At 31.1% G+C, this 17,368-nt stretch overlaps 1 long non-coding RNA gene across 1 annotated transcript in view; it reads right to left on the reverse strand.

Moving 5' to 3' along the window:
* LOC135963000 (uncharacterized) overlaps positions 1-17,368 on the reverse strand; it is a 49,489-nt gene that overhangs the window by 31,153 nt on the left and 968 nt on the right. The window lies entirely within an intron of this gene.

Genomic DNA, 17,368 nt, shown 5'->3' on the forward strand with positions numbered 1-17,368 from the left:
ACTTTTATATAAAATAAAACTGTGTGAAACATTTACAATAATAAAAGTTAAAATAAAAGGGGAAATAAGTAATAAATTATAAACCATTACTAACTGTGAAGTTTTAATAATATAATTACTAAAATGAATTCAAATTATGAAAATATGTCTCAAACAAACTTAGATAGTGAGGAGTTTTAGAGTTACAATAAAATTGTAAAAAATCAGATGTTCTGGAATATGACGTGGGACCAAAAAATACTTTATGTAAAAAACCTGATTGAGTGCTCAAAAAAACAGCGTACTTTAGTGGAAAACTCAAGACGTTCAAATATACAATACAATTTTCTGAAGCACAATACAAATCGTATTCAAGTGTGTGCCAAAATGTTTTCATCAACATTAGAAATATCTGAAAAAAAATGGTCAGATTATGGATAAATGCTAGCGGTTTACATTGTACTAAAAGGAATACTGGAAAGCAAAAGGCTATGAAAACTCAAGTAAAGAGAGAAACAAACCGCGGACAATTATATACTAAGAGCTAGTTTCTGGGATAGAGATAATCTACATTCTTCGCTTAAACCTAAATTAAACTAAAAGTTGTGTTTCTCACTTATTGTTTATATGCTATATAATCTAGGTTTAACTGAGCATCATTGGTGAGTTAAACCTAAGTATAAAATGCCAAAGCACAAACAGATGGAAAATAAAATAAACAATTCAGCACAGCAGCTCTTTGTTTTTATTTGCTTTATTAACATCAATATAATTTTTAATATACATTTTATATACTTTTATGTCGCTTTTTCTTTTAGAAAGTTAAAATTTACAAAAAAAGTTATGTAACGCGGTTGCTTTTTCTTATAAAATGTATAGTATTGCCATATTTATATGAAAAAATTTGAAGAATAAACATGTGATTTGACTGAAAAGTATGGCAATGCTAACAAAATTAATCCACTAGTGAGAAACACAATCATTGGTTAAATTCCGGCAAAATATGTTTCAGGATTAATATAACAGCGTGTTAAGCTGAGTTTAACTGACAAGTAAGAAACTAGCTCTAAAAGACTTACGTCTATATGCATAAAAAAATTATTGTAGATTTAAAACATAATTTTGTTAACAAACACTTTAGCTTTAAAAACCATTTATAAAAGTATTGTATTCATAAAAGTTTGTTAAAGGCACAATAACTAATGTACTGATTTTTGTCTAAGTTGGCAATGCTTCTCATTTATTTCTCCTTTTTCGTTTTTAGTGTTGCTTTCAATTAGTATAAAATATTCGTTAATTTTCTTGTTTTCATTGATTGTTTTTCCTAATAATACATTTTTGAAGATAACAACTAATTTAATAAGCCATAATTTAATAAGCCATCACATCCCCACTTACAGATTAGTTGCAGATCATAAGTATTTATTTTGTTTAGCTGTTCTGTAGAAAAGTCGCAAGCAATCCTTAATGCTGTATTTTCGAGTAGAGTGGAGAGTCCAATTCTAGCTTTCCGATCAGTAACTTCAATAGGTGATGGTATAATACTCTTTTTCTTTTCCTGAATTGAGCCATATGATGGTAACACTTCAACTCCTTTTCCCAACAATGCCTTTCTTAAAGTTATATAATTATCACGGCTTAGTCCCAGCTGCAACATAAGCGCAATAGCCTCTTCTTCGGTAAAAGCAGTATTAGATGATGGTGTAGGTATGCTCTTAAAAATTCGTTTTGATCCGCCATTTTGGATTCAGTTTACTCAATTTTCAAAATCTGACTTCATATTTGTAATCAGTGACCATAGGTCTACAAAAAGTGTTCAATAAAAATTTAATTAATTGAATTTTTAAAAATTTTGACCGCCATTTTTGGTCCGCCATTTTGAATTTTTACTTTTTTTTGCAGAATCGTAATCAGCGTCACCGAAAACCTTATATCTGATATTTATTTATTTCATACATCCACTGCTCTAATTATGGCCAAAAAATTGGATCTCTGGCCCAGTGTGCAGGAGTTGAATTAATCCATATATCCTCAAAACTAGTTGATGGAGAATCACTGCCAGCATACTTCCGAATTCTTAATGGAACCAATGATGGCATAAATACACTTTTATACTCTGATGATGTTTGACTCGATGTAGTTTGCTTATATTCCGAAAGTGATGATAAGCCATCACATCCCCACTTACAGATTAGTTGCAGATCATAAGTATTTATTTTGTTTAGCTGTTCTGTAGAAAAGTCGCAAGCAATCCTTAATGCTGTATTTTAGAGTAGAGTGGAGAGTCCAATTCTAGCTTTCCGATCAGTAACTTCAATAGGTGATGGTATAATACTCTTTTTCTTTTCCTGAATTGAGCCATATGATGGTAACACTTCAACTCCTTTTCCCAACAATGCCTTTCTTAAAGTTATATAATTATCACGGCTTAGTCCCAGCTGCAACATAAGCGCAATAGCCTCTTCTTCGGTAAAAGCAGTATTAGATGATGGTGTAGGTATGCTCTTAAAAATTCGTTTTAATCATCTAGGCGATGCATTCGGAAGAATATCAGCGATTTTAACAGCTTCCAAAGGCTGTTTTTCTTGCTTTAACATAGCCTTAAATGTATCCGAACCTTCCTCAGTAGACAGGGTTGATAGTAGGGTATTCAATCGATTAAATTTGGTCGGTTAACTGTTCGAATAATTCAAAATTACCGATTTTCGAATAACAAATAAACCGATTAATTTGTGTCGATTAACCGATTAACCGAAATTTCTTTTTTTTTTTTGAACTTTAACATATTTTTTTTTTATTTATTTTTCCATTTTAATTAAAATACAACATTATATATTCTTTCGAACATCCAAGAAACATGTTCAGTAGAGTGCTCCAAGATTGTATGGACGAAAAAAACTTTTTTGGTACAGGCCGTCCCCCTCTAGAATTGTTCTATGTATTGTAGAAACACGTTGAGTAAAATATTAGGATGATAGGATAACGTTAACTGGTGGCGCAACGACGCTGAAGTTTTGAGGTGCATTTACAAGGGGAAAATATGCATTTTTTTCAGTTTTTGTAAAAATTTTGCCATTAAATAATGACTTTTACAATTTAATTTAAAAGAATCGAAATTTGTACATAATTGTCGTTATAATAAGATATAAAAGACAAAAATTGGTGAAAAAATGTTAAAGTTATTAAAAAATCGCCAGGCCATTAACGTGTCTCAGGCCACTAGAACAAGAAATTTATGAACAAAATTAACATATTTTGAGAAATATTAAAATAAAAGCTTATTTTTACTTAAAATATATCCATATTTACTTGTATATGAGTTTTTGTCCTCTAGGATACCGTTAACCTATTCGCAGGTATGACCAAAAAAATTAAATTTTTATAAAGGCAGTTTCAAAACTCCAATTTCAAATTTTTAAAAATTTTGTTAAACAAATTTCAGAATTTTTTGATCATCACATGGGGATTTATTGACAACATAATAGGGAATAAAAATGTGAAAAAAGTATGTCAATACCTCCAATAGTTTTTCCGTACCTGCGATATAAATTTTGCGATTTTCGAGAAAAACTAATTTTTTGGCCATATTTTGGGGAATGACCAGAATTTCCTTACTGTAATGATTTTTAAGTAAAAGCTATTCAGAATAATATAGTCCAGGTAATTTTAAATGTAGTCTGAAAGTTTTACTAAAATCGGAAAACTTTAACCCTTAAATCGTGAAGGTCAAAGGTCAATTTTTTCAATATTTGAAATTTCTCATGGAAAGATAGCGAAATATTTGGGCCGATTTTGATGAAACTTAAGAAAAATATAAAATGAAGTCTAGTATTCACAATAACAGTACAAAAATGGATATTAACCCCAAATGACCCTCAACTTTTAAAATCACGAAAAACACATTAATTTTGACCCCAAGTACTCTTAAGGGTTAATTTCCATTTTTGTACTGTTATTGTGAATACTAGACTTCATTTTATATTTTTCTTAAGTTTCATCAAAATCGGCCCAAAAATATATAATATTTCGCTATCTTTCCATGAGAAATTCCAAATATTGAAAAAATTGACCTTTGACCTTCACGATTTAAGGGTTAAAGTTTTCCGATTTTAGTAAAACTTTCAGACTACATTTAAAATTACCTGGACTATATATATAAAATTACCTGGACTATATTATTCTGAATAGCTTTTACTTAAAAATCATTACAGTAAGGAAATTCTGGTCATTCCCCAAAATATGGCCAAAAAATTAGTTTTTCTCGAAAATCGCAAAATTTATATCGCAGGTACGGAAAAACTATTGGAGGTATTGACATACTTTTTTCACATTTTTATTCCCTATTATGTTGTCAATAAATCCCCATGTGATGATCAAAAAATTCTGCAATTTGTTTAACAAAATTTTTAAAAATTTTAAATTGGAGTTTTGAAACTGCCGTTAAAAAAATTTATTTTTTTTGGTCATACCTGCGAATAGGTTAACGGTATCCTACGAGGACAATAACTCATATACAAGTAAATATGGATATATTTTAAGTAAAAATAAGCTTTTATTTTAATATTTCTCATAATATGTTAATTTTGTTCATAAATATCTTGTTCTAGTGGCCTGAGACACGTTAATGGCCTGGCGATTTTTTAATAACTTTAACATTTTTTCACCAATTTTTGTCTTTTATATCTTATTATAACGACAATTACGTACACATTTCGATTCTTTTAAATTAAATTGTAAAAGTCATTATTTAATGGCAAAATTTTTACAAAAACTGAAAAAATTGCATATTTTCCCCTTGTAAATGCACCTCAAAACTTCAGCGTCGTTGCGCCACCAGTTAACGTTATCCTATCATCCTAATGTTTTACACAATGTGTTTCTACAATACATAGAACAATTCTAGAGGGGGGACGGTCAAAATTCGCAATTTTATTTTTTTAGAGCACTCTAATGTTCAGTGAGTATAACAACTGACATATTTAATTTACATCGATGGCTTAATATAGAAAGGTCGTATCTCAACTTTTAGTTACTTTACAGGAGAAGGAAAAAACTCAATAAAATCTGAAAGTGAAAGCCAAAAACTAACAAATAAAAAAATGTAATATATCAAAAAATACTTTTAGAAAAGTTGTTTGTTTTAATATAAACCAAAAAATATGCATTCTACATTAAATGAGTTAGGGGTTTTTCTTTCAAACAATTTTTGAAATGAGTTAGGGTTTTTTTTAAATTACTGTAAATCTGTTATTCTTCAACATAGAAAACTGCATTTTTAAGGGAGGTATACTTGATTTTTGTCTACCAGAATATGTAAAAAACCCGATTTAGAAAAAAACGAGATACGACCTTTCTATTTAAGCCACCGGCATGTATTTGTCGAATGAGAACATGATAATAAACGAAACTGGAAACTCGAAATTATTAAAAGTATTTAAAATCTAAAAAAATCAAAAAAGGACCTCAATGATATAATGGAAGATTTTATATGCTTAGAAAAAAACTAAAAAAATAACTCAGATATTGGATATTCTTTATCATGCCTTAGTTTAGTTTTTTCCAACATCTACAATCAGCGAGAGAGTTTTTTCCAAGTCGAGTTTTATTAAAACTAAAGAAAATTATTTAATTTTGTTGAATTGTTATGTTTCGTATATTTTTTATGTTTTTGTTCATTTTATTAATAAAATACTTAAATGAGTACAGAAAATACGTGGTTTTATTTTCACTTTAAAATTTAAATAGAAATTATTCGGTTAATCGAATAATTTAAAATTAACCGATTATTAACCGATTAAATCTATACCCCGATTAATTATTTGCTCGATTAACCGATTAAACCAGAAACCCGATTAATTGAATACCCTAGTTGATAGTGAATCCGATAACCGCTTTTTCTTGGATTTTGGGCACAATTCCATGTATTCCTTACGGGGAGCACCAAAGGCAGACGTGGACACATAAAATTCTATATTTTCATCCAACCAATCACAATATTTGGATTCAAATTTCGTAGCAGAAAATTTTACGGTTTTCCATTTTATGTCAAAGGATTTAACAAACTTTTCGATTTTACATAATTCCGTTTTATCCACTTTATTATTATGCGTACTTTCGATAAATTTCAATATGAGGTTGACTTTATCTTGAAATTTACCAGTTTTATGTTTAAGTAAAATGGAGGACAAAGTTTTTTTTAATGTGATCGTCATCTTTAGCTAATTATAACTAATGTCAATTGTGGATTGAGTATGATTATATATTAATTATTCTTCATGAGTTTCATATAATAGGTTACCTGTAGTCAACGTTTATATAGGTGAAGGTATATTTGGAAATTTACCTGTTCTATTACCTTTAGTAAAAAAATAGTATTATGTATGAAATATGTTTTAGGGATATCCCAGGTATTTCATATTATACCTGGGATTCATTGTTAAAAAAGAGTTGCAATCGCTTAATGTTTGTACTTATGTATTATATAAGTACCTAACATTGAAGTTGTTATGGAAGAAAATAACTTGGTGATGAAATTTCACTAGACATGTTAATCATTCGTTCATTACTGTGACACGTGGACAAAATAAGGTAGACATATTATACATCAATATTTTGGAAATTGCATCTTCTTTTCAAAAATGTTTAAATATATTGAAAAAAAAAAAAAAAGATAAATTTTTTTTTTATTTTTTGTTGAAAATTTAAATTTTTAAACTGCTTAACTTTTTGGTTTATGAATATTTTTTAATTAAATTTTACAATTATATAGACATTTTTTGTCGGAATGCAAAAGTGTTATTGAGAATCCCACAATTCCCAAAAAACTTTTCCAAAATCCCAAAATTGGGATTTTTTTGATTTTTGGATCTATTGAAGGTACCAAGCTCGGGGCTATGAAATCCCTTTGCATGATATTGAAGAACAGATTGGGACATACAAAACTGGTCTTAATTTTTTGAAAGCAGCTATGCGATTTTAGAATATGTTGTCTAAAGTTGAAATTTACATAAAAAATAGGTCTACTTCGGAAGGCTCTGGACCACGCAATAATACGAATTTTGATATTATTTTGCTTTTATAATATTTCCCGAAATGTTATCTTTCAGAAAAATAGAAACACATTATTTATTTTTTTCTCATTTTCTGTATAATTTAAAATTAATGTAGGTACTTTTTTCGAAAAAAAATGGCGAAAAAACGATTTTTCGATTTTTTTTTAAGTTTGAATGCACATAACTTTTGACTCAGTAGATATTTTTTAACAATTTTTTCTTAAGATTATTAATAATTTGTTGGTAATTAAAAAGATACTTCAAGAAAATCGGGAAAGAATTGGATCCGTTATTAGCAAAATGGCAGACCAAGGTAGGCAAAAAAAATAAAATTTTACTTTTCAAATGCGAATAACTCGTAAAGTATAAGAGATAATATATGGCTCGTCTAGTACATTCCATATATATAAAAATCTTTCAAATCGGATCGCAAACAAAAATTTGGCATAATTTTTAATTTTTGATATACCCGAGGTGCCCCACTTTGGGGCATTGTGGCCCTTGGTTGTTTAAGCCCAAATTCAAAACTTAAACTTATCGACACCTCCTCTATAGCCATGGGAGATTTTATTAAAAGCGGGCTATTCGTTTAGAAGTTACAGATTTATTTCCACTTTTTTTCAGATCCCCCACTGTGTGACAGTGGACTGAGTGTAAACCAGGCAAAACTGAACTTGTACTGTTCACAAGGAGGTACAATATTCCGCATTTCTCGCTTCCCCGATTAAATGGTGTTGAACTAACACTATCGGACAATGCAAAATTCTTAGGAGTTATTCTGGATAGTAAACTATCCTGGAAACCCAATACCCTTTCAAGGACGTCAAAAGCCCTGACGGCTATGTATGTCTGTAAGAAGGCGATAGGTACGCAGTGGGGTATTAGACCCCAGTTCGTTAACTGGCTATGTGATACGGTCATTAAGCCGACACTATTTTATGGAGTTTCTGTCTGGTGGAAGGCATTAGACAGTAGCTCGACGTGTTTACTATTCGAGAGAGTTTTAAGGAGAATGGCAATCCTGATAACAGGAGCTTTAAGAACGACCGCAATAAAGTCGCTCTTTACTATATTGAACTGGATCCCTGTGGATCTAATGGCAAGAAAAATGGAATTTACTTCTGCCTTTAGGCTAAACGCGATTGGGGCGTGGAAACACGCTCCATACGGTCACGCCAGCATAATAGGTAGTATTCAGACTCTTCCGGAGAATATCGATTACTGCATTTCTAGGCCCTTCATAGCGAGGAATTTCGATTTCTCAATTCCGTATGTTACGGAAGCAATGGACGGGCCCTTACATGACACAACGGGTCTCTCAGTCTATACGGACGGTTCTGTTAAGGGAGATCGAGTTGGCGTAGGTGTCTACATTCGGGAACTCGATATTAGGTTATCTTTTAGACTTCCGAATGAATGTAGCATTATTCAGTCTGAAATATCAGCCATCAAAAGGGCGGCTAACTGACTTAGTTATAACAAGATATCAGACAGGGATATTTGTATATATACTGACAGTCAGGCCATCATCTAATTTAGTCCAGGAATGCCGGGCATCCTTAAACAGGATGGCGAGACATTCAACAGTCGTACTCAAGTGGGTACGGGGAATACTATGGGCAACTGTGTTGCCGATGATCTGGCGAAAAAGGCGCCATGTTACCTGACGGAGACATAGATTTCCTATGTGGGATTCCGTTATCCAAATGCAAGCTACAAATTAGTAACTTCTACTATGAGCTCGCTCAGGAAAGATGGGAATGTGAACCCAAATGCACTATAACCAGGACGATATGGCCCCGATTAAATCGGGGACGAACAGTACATCTTCTTGGCTTTACACGCTCACAATTGAGTGGTGTAGTTGCGGTCATAACTGGACACTGCACCTTTGGTAACCACGCTAGGAGACTTGGTTTGCCATACCACGACTTCTGCAGAAGTTGTCAAAACGAGGAGGAGGATGAAACTATTTTTCATCTTCTTTGTCATTGTCCGGCATTAGGAGATCTACGCCTAAGGTTTCTGGGACATCGTTCCCTAAATAGTCTTTCTGAGCTCTCGAATATGAGGCTTGAGGGCATTAATGCCTTTATAGGCAGTAGCAATTGGTTAAAAAGACCAGACACGGGGATCACTTCAGAGTGACCCAATAACCGCCGACTCATTGGCACGTAACTTTTTTTTTTAGGATCTCCTCCCTCTCTCTTTCCTCAGACATCTCCTTCTTAACATCTTCTCCTTCTCTCTTTTTCACTTATATCCGTCCCTCTTTCTTCTGTTTTCTTCTACTTTCATGTAACACAAACGGACCAATGCCTGGACCCATGTGAGCTGCTCTTCTTTCTTCTTCATTTCGTGGCTGCCTGGAAACCTAAACCTAAGAGTGTGTTTATTTGATAAATGCAAAACGACGTAAATACATATTTTTTTCTAACAAAATATAATGAAATGGTTTTCTTTGAAAATTGTATAATAATACTTGCTCGAAAATTCAAAAATGTCATCACTTCAAATTTCAAATTTAATTTTCATTCGGAAATGTGATTTTATAATACATATGTATGAATATGGACTACTTTTATATAAAATAAAACTGTGTGAAACATTTACAATAATAAAAGTTAAAATAAAAGGGGAAATAAGTAATAAATTATAAACCATTACTAACTGTGAAGTTTTAATAATATAATTACTAAAATGAATTCAAATTATTAAAATATGTCTCAAACAAACTTAGATAGTGAGGAGTTTTAGAGTTACAATAAAATTGTAAAAAATCAGAGACACGAAAATAAAAGTAATCGTATGGAAGGTAAAATATATAAAGGTATGTCCAAACGAAAAGTTATGAGTGATAAAAAAAACCGAGAGAATTGAAAAATGAGTGCAACTCAAAATTTTGCGAAAAAAGTGTATTGCGACACTGCTCCCATTTTTCGGAAGACATACGTAAGGAAATTTTTGGAATGTTCTGGAATATGACGTGGGACCAAAAAATACTTTATGTAAAAAACCTGATTGAGTGCTCAAAAAAACAGCGTACTTTAGTGGAAAACTCAAGACGTTCAAATATACAATACAATTTTCTGAAGCACAATACAAATCGTATTCAAGTGTGTGCCAAAATGTTTTCATCAACATTAGAAATATCTGAAAAAAAATGGTCAGATTATGGATAAATGCTAGCGGTTTACATTGTACTAAAAGGAATACTGGAAAGCAAAAGGCTATGAAAACTCAAGTAAAGAGAGAAACAAACCGCGGACAATTATATACTAAGAGCTAGTTTCTGGGATAGAGATAATCTACATTCTTCGCTTAAACCTAAATTAAACTAAAAGTTGTGTTTCTCACTTATTGTTTATATGCTATATAATCTAGGTTTAACTGAGCATCATTGGTGAGTTAAACCTAAGTATAAAATGCCAAAGCACAAACAGATGGAAAATAAAATAAACAATTCAGCACAGCAGCTCTTTGTTTTTATTTGCTTTATTAACATCAATATAATTTTTAATATACATTTTATATACTTTTATGTCGCTTTTTCTTTTAGAAAGTTAAAATTTACAAAAAAAGTTATGTAACGCGGTTGCTTTTTCTTATAAAATGTATAGTATTGCCATATTTATATGAAAAAATTTGAAGAATAAACATGTGATTTGACTGAAAAGTATGGCAATGCTAACAAAATTAATCCACTAGTGAGAAACACAATCATTGGTTAAATTCCGGCAAAATATGTTTCAGGATTAATATAACAGCGTGTTAAGCTGAGTTTAACTGACAAGTAAGAAACTAGCTCTAAAAGACTTACGTCTATATGCATAAAAAAATTATTGTAGATTTAAAACATAATTTTGTTAACAAACACTTTAGCTTTAAAAACCATTTATAAAAGTATTGCATTCATAAAAGTTTGTTAAAGGCACAATAACTAATGTACTGATTTTTGTCTAAGTTGGCAATGCTTCTCATTTATTTCTCCTTTTTCGTTTTTAGTGTTGCTTTCAATTAGGATAAAATATTCGTTAATTTTCTTGTTTTCATTGATTGTTTTTCCTAATAATACATTTTTGAAGATAACAACTAATTTTTAGATAAAAAATCTATATTCTAGTAATTTTATATTAAGCTAAAATGTATTAATGTGCAAACTTTTTTATATAGTTTATTTCAATTATTATTAAAAGTATTCGAAGTGGTATAGAAAAAAAATAGAGGGAAATAAATTTGTAACTTCTAGACGCTTAGTCCGATTTCAATATATCGCAAAGTGGAAATATTGCAGAGTTTAGAGTTTCGATCTCATGGGTCCACCAGATGCGCGGCCAGGGTTCCCCAAAGTAGGACACCTCGGGTATGATACATTTTTAAAACGTATCATCTCCTTGTCGAGTACTATAAAAAACCTCGTCATAGCTACCAATTATCTCTTATAGCTTAGGAGATATTTGCATTTTAAAATTAAATTTTCAAAATTTTTACACCCCTACTCGTTTTTTTGATAATATCGGATCTAAATATTTCCCGATTTTCTCCATTTTTATTTGATTGGACTAACAAGAAATGTATATGTTAAATTGAAAAAGAAATGGTGTGAATGTTTTTAGTTTCTTTCATATGGCAATCAGAAAAAAATGAGTTTACGCATAGCTCGTCATATTAAGTGTGCTCGCGTACTTTCCAGTAAAAATTATCCAGTAACTTTAATTTAGAGCGTAAAAATATATTACTCTCAATCTAAAAAATATCCAAAAAAGTACGCGAACAACAATTTGTAAAAATAAGTGGTATTTGATTATAAATCAATTTAAAACGTTTCTTTTGTGTTATTTTACTTATTTTCTTTGCAAAACTTGCAAATTGTGTTAATTTTCAACTTTTTCGTTTGTTTACATTTGCAACAATATGTTTTAAACATATTTTTTATGTTGATATTTTTTACTGGACAAAAAATGTCCATGTCTTTGAAATCTATGTTAATGTCCATTATAAATTATTTTTAATTTTGACCGCCGTTTTCATAACTAATCAAAATGTCAGCTAAGACAAATTCAAGTTCAGTTCAAGTGACTAAAATAGACATTCACAATATGATAAAAAAAATCCGATTTCAAGACTAAATAAAAAAAATTTAAATAGAGAAAAACTTTAAATTGGCAGTGAAAAGTGTTCAATTTTTAAGAAAATTTAATAATTTTAAAGTTAATTACATAAAAAATTAAAAGATGTGAATAGAAAAGTTAAAAATAATAAAATGTGGTTAAATTCTTCAATTATGTTTCCTAAAATTATAACTCAATATAAAGGTCGTCCATCCTTACCATTTGATCAATGTTCGGCACGTCGCAAACGTGAAAAAACTGAAGATTTGTGCTCTAAAAACTAAACAGAAGTTCTCAGGTTTGCTACCGAAATGAATTTACGTGGCGAAGGTAAATTAAATGAGGCAAAGATAAAGACGTTATATTAGACGTTAGAAGGAGTTCAAAATTAAAACTGGTTTGATAATTGAATATCCGAAACCCGGAATGGGGAACTATAATAACGGCAACACAGCTCGTCGGTTTTTTAAAAATTATTCAATATCATCTGAAATAACCAAAATAAATGAACAATTAATTAAAAATATATATATGTTACAATCACCGTATCATGCCGCAGTACGTCGAAGTATCGGTGCTTTTCCAAAAAGCCCCACAAAAACTATTTTGGCAGATGCAGGTATGCCTTCTATCATGGAACGAACTAGCTATTTAATATATAAACTTATCCCCAACCTTTTCAATTGCTGCAATAAAATGTTATTGGAAGAAGTTAAAAAACTATAAATAGAACTAGAACACCTAGAATTCAATCCTCCATCAGAAGATGCATAGATTTCTCCAAAAAACTAAACTTACAGATTCGCCCTTCACTTATGACCCATCATGCTGAACCACCATGGCTGACAAATGAACATTCATTTATTTTATCATTGGCAGACCTGCCTAAGGCAACTACTTCTTACCACATATACAAAACCATGTTTAAAGCTATCACCGAAAGCCTTTCTGAAAATAGCTGGAAATTTCTCTATACAGATGGATCCAAATCAACTGACTACACTTCCTTTGCCATAGGTACTCAAGATGGCAGTCTCATAAAAACCGGATTCATCGACGATTATTGCTCCAACTTTACAGCTGAAGCATTAGCCATCCTCATTGCGACAAAAAATATTTCCAAATTTGTAATTTGCTCCGAGTCTCTCAACAATCCTCGCAGTCAAAAATTCACGGTACGAATCACCGATTATCAACCAAATAAGAAATATTTGCAACCAAAATTTAAGTAACATCAAAGTCATGTGGGTTGCTTCCCATGTTGGCATTATAGGCAACGAATACGCTGACTCTGCCGCTGAAGAAGCGAAACAACGACCTTTGATAAAATATCCGACCAGGGAAACTAGTGATATCTTTAATACCATCGATACCTTTTTCACATCTACAAAAGCACAAAAATGGGCTGATTACCAGCACAATTACAAACGCATCAACCCAACGGAAGACAAACCATTATATCCCAAAAACTGGACCAGAAATGAAACTACTTTATTTGTGCGCCTTAGAATCGGTCATTGCAAACTTTCCCATCAACATATTTTCGAAAGAACTCAAGCACCAGTATGTTCCTCCTGTAACACACACCTTACAACCCATATTTTTGACGAGTGTCCTACATACAATTCATCCCGAACGCGTATTTTCGGAACGAATACACCAACTGATCTCCTTAGACACACAAGTGATAAAAATATAAAACTAATCTACAAATTTTTAACAACAAATGGTTTACAAAACCTTATTTGAAATGTACATACATATATGTATACCAACATATATACTATTATTTGTAATTAATTAACTCACTGTTACTACGTTTATAGGTAGCCTATTCGCAAATAAAAATTATTTGCAATTAACTAACTCACTGTTTATAAGTCGGAAAATTTATGTTTTTATGTGATGCCGGATGGTAAACTTTAATAAATTGGTAATGTTTTTGAACAAAATATGATACATTTTTTATTTTTTAAATGCAAAAATGGTAGAATCTAAAATTCATATTTGTCTCGCAATCCAATTAATGCAAAAACACAATGAAATATTTAAAAAAAGTCTTAATAAACTAAAAATGTTAAAACATATGGCAATGCTTAAAATCATATTTGCAAATAGTTTCGTTAATCAGGAATTGTTTTCGTGAGTTAGCTATTCGCAAATAAAAAATTAATTCACTGTTTATGCGGCAAATTTTTCTAAATGCAATATTTTTATTTGCGAATAAGTCGTGCGTATAAACGTAGTATGTCACTTTGGTTACGGAAATTCTTGATTTCATGAGATGCCGGATGGTAAACTTTAATAATTTGGTAGCAATGTTATTTGTAAAAATATGATAAATTTTGAATTTTTTTAAATGCAAAAATGAAATAATCTAAATTTCTTGTTTGTCTTGCAATAAAATTAATGTAAAAATGCAATGAAATATTTAAAAAACGTCTTAATAAACTAAAAACATTAAAACATATGGCAATGTTTAAAATGTTATTTGCAAATAGTGTCGTTAATCAGGAATTGTTTTTGAGTTAGCTAATCGCAAATAAAACAAGTAAGAGTGCTATATTCGGCTGTGCCGAATCTTATATACCCTTCACCAAATTATACTTCAAAATTTTAAATATTTTTAGGTAAACAAAATTTAGTTTTTTTTCAGTTTTTTAATTTTTTGGAAAAAAAAATTTTCGATTGTTATTTTAATTTTTTTTTTTTAAATTTAAAATTTTTTTTTTTAAATTTTAAAAATTTTTTTTTTTTAAATTTAAAATTTTTTTTTTTTTAAAATTTAAAAATTTTTTTTTTTGTTTTTTAAATTTTTTTTTTTTTAAAAAAAATTCGGGTTAAAAATTTTTTCCCGATTTTGACCCATTGTGGGTCCAACTTACTATGGTCTTATATACGTCGTTGCAAATGTCTTTGAAATATCTATTATTAGATATCCATATTGTCTATATTAATGTCTTAGTAATCCAGATATAGGTAAAAAAATAGGTAAAAAATCGAGGTTGTCTTGGTTTTTTACTCATATCTCAGCCATTTGTGTACCGATTTTGCTGATTTTAAATAGCAAAATTCTCGAAAGCATGTCTGACAGAATTATTGAAGATTTGGATCCCGAAGATATCTGGGGTCTTCAGAAAACTGATTTCAACAGACAGACAGACGGACAGACAGACAGACAGACAGACAGACAGACAGACAGACAGACAGACAGACAGACAGACAGACAGACAGACAGACAGACAGACAGACAGACAGACAGACAGACAGACAGACAGACAGACAGACAGACAGACAGACAGACAGACAGACAGACAGACAGACAGACAGACAGACAGACAGACAGACAGACAGACAGACAGACAGACAGACAGACAGACAGACAGACAGACGGACATGGCTTAATCGACTCCGCTATCTATAAGGATCCAGAATATATATACTTTATAGGGTCGGAAATGAAAAATGTAGAAATTACAAACGGAATGACAAACTTATATATACCCTTCTCACGAAGCTGAAGGGTATAAAAATAATTCACTGTTTATGAGGCAATTTTTTCTAATTGCAATATTTTTATTTGCGAATAAGCCGTGCGTATAAACGTAGTAATAGAGTCGAAAATCTTTGATGCTAGTACTCATTACTCTTTATTAGTTTTTATAATTTAATTATAATTATTAATTTTAAAAATAAATAAATAAATAAATATACAGTAGATCAATTTAATAACCGGACAATTATCCATTTTTTAATTAATTTCTTTTTTAATGTGAACAGATTTTTCTAAAAACAGAAAACCCTTCTTAATTTCTTAATTCATCTCTATATTGCATATTTCACTTGTATTAACACCGCAATAATATATGCATACCATTTTATAAGCGAAAAACTGAAGTCTGGTAAAATAAAATATCAAATTAATAATCGGACATGTGGCAACTACCATGCTTAAGTGTCATTTTATACCGGAATTCCCCGAACAAATTTAGTTGGCAATTAGCTGGAATTGTAAAAACCTTTATAGGGAGTTTTTTGAAAAAGAAAATTTTTAAATCTGTTGCAAGAGTTTCGAAAAAACGCGATATGAGCAGCAAACGTGTTCAAACATCGATAGAAGTTAGAGAGTTGATAATAAAACATCATCAAATGGGAATGGCCGTACGTGAAATTGGAGCTGCAGTTCAAAGAAGCCATTCCACAATTCACGACATTATAAAGCGCTTCAAAACAAGCAATTCCGTAGAAAATAAGACAAAATCTGGGCAACCAAAAAAGTTTACTCCGTCTGATGAACGATGGATTGTTAATCAAGTAAAGAAAAATCCTAATCTCAGTGCTCCTAAATTGACAAAATTGGTGTCAGAAAGCTTACAACCCAGAAACTGTGCGAAATGTACTGCGTAAACACAATTTCCATGGTAGAGTTGCACGTAAAAACCATTTGTAAATGACGTAAATCGGAAAAAGAGATTGAAGTTTGCTTCTGAACATAGAAATCATGACTTTTCGTACTGGAGTAATGTGCTTTTTACAGACGAAAGCAAATTTAACGTTTTCCGGTCAGATGGACAGGCGTACGTTTGGAGAAAGCCGAATGAAGAACTAAAGGCTTGTAATCTTCGTCCTACAATAAAGCATGGTTCAGGAAGTGTCATGGTTTGGGGCTGTATGTCCGCCACAGGACCTGGACAGCTAGTTTTTATAGATGGTATAATGGACCAGTTTAAGTATATCTCAATTTTAAGGGAAAATTTGGCTCCAAGCGCAGAAAAATTAGGCATTTCGGAAAACTTTATATTCTATCAAGACAATGATCCGAAGCACAAAGCGCATAACACACGTATGTGGTTGCTGTATAATTGTCCCCATGTCATGGAAACTCCCCCTCAGTCACCAGACATTAACGTTATAGAGAATTTATGGGCTTATTTGGAAAATAAATTAAAGTCTCGGACAATTTCAAACATCAGTCAACTAAAGATTGCTCTAAAGGAAGAATGGGAACATATTGATCCAGCTTACTGCAAAAAACTAGTGGAATCAATCCCAAAACGATTAGAAGCTGTCCGTAAGAGCAAAGGAATGCCCACAAAGTATTAGATTGACCAACAATATTAAATTTTAAAAGTGTCCGTTTATTAATTTGATCCAACTTGTTAACATATTATTATTTTGTTGTTGTTTCTCTTAGAATTGAGATTTTTTTTGCAAGTTATGTTAACG

This window comes from Calliphora vicina, unplaced genomic scaffold (assembly GCF_958450345.1).
Source record: "Calliphora vicina unplaced genomic scaffold, idCalVici1.1 scaffold_33, whole genome shotgun sequence".
In the NCBI taxonomy this organism is placed as follows: domain Eukaryota; kingdom Metazoa; phylum Arthropoda; class Insecta; order Diptera; family Calliphoridae; genus Calliphora; species Calliphora vicina.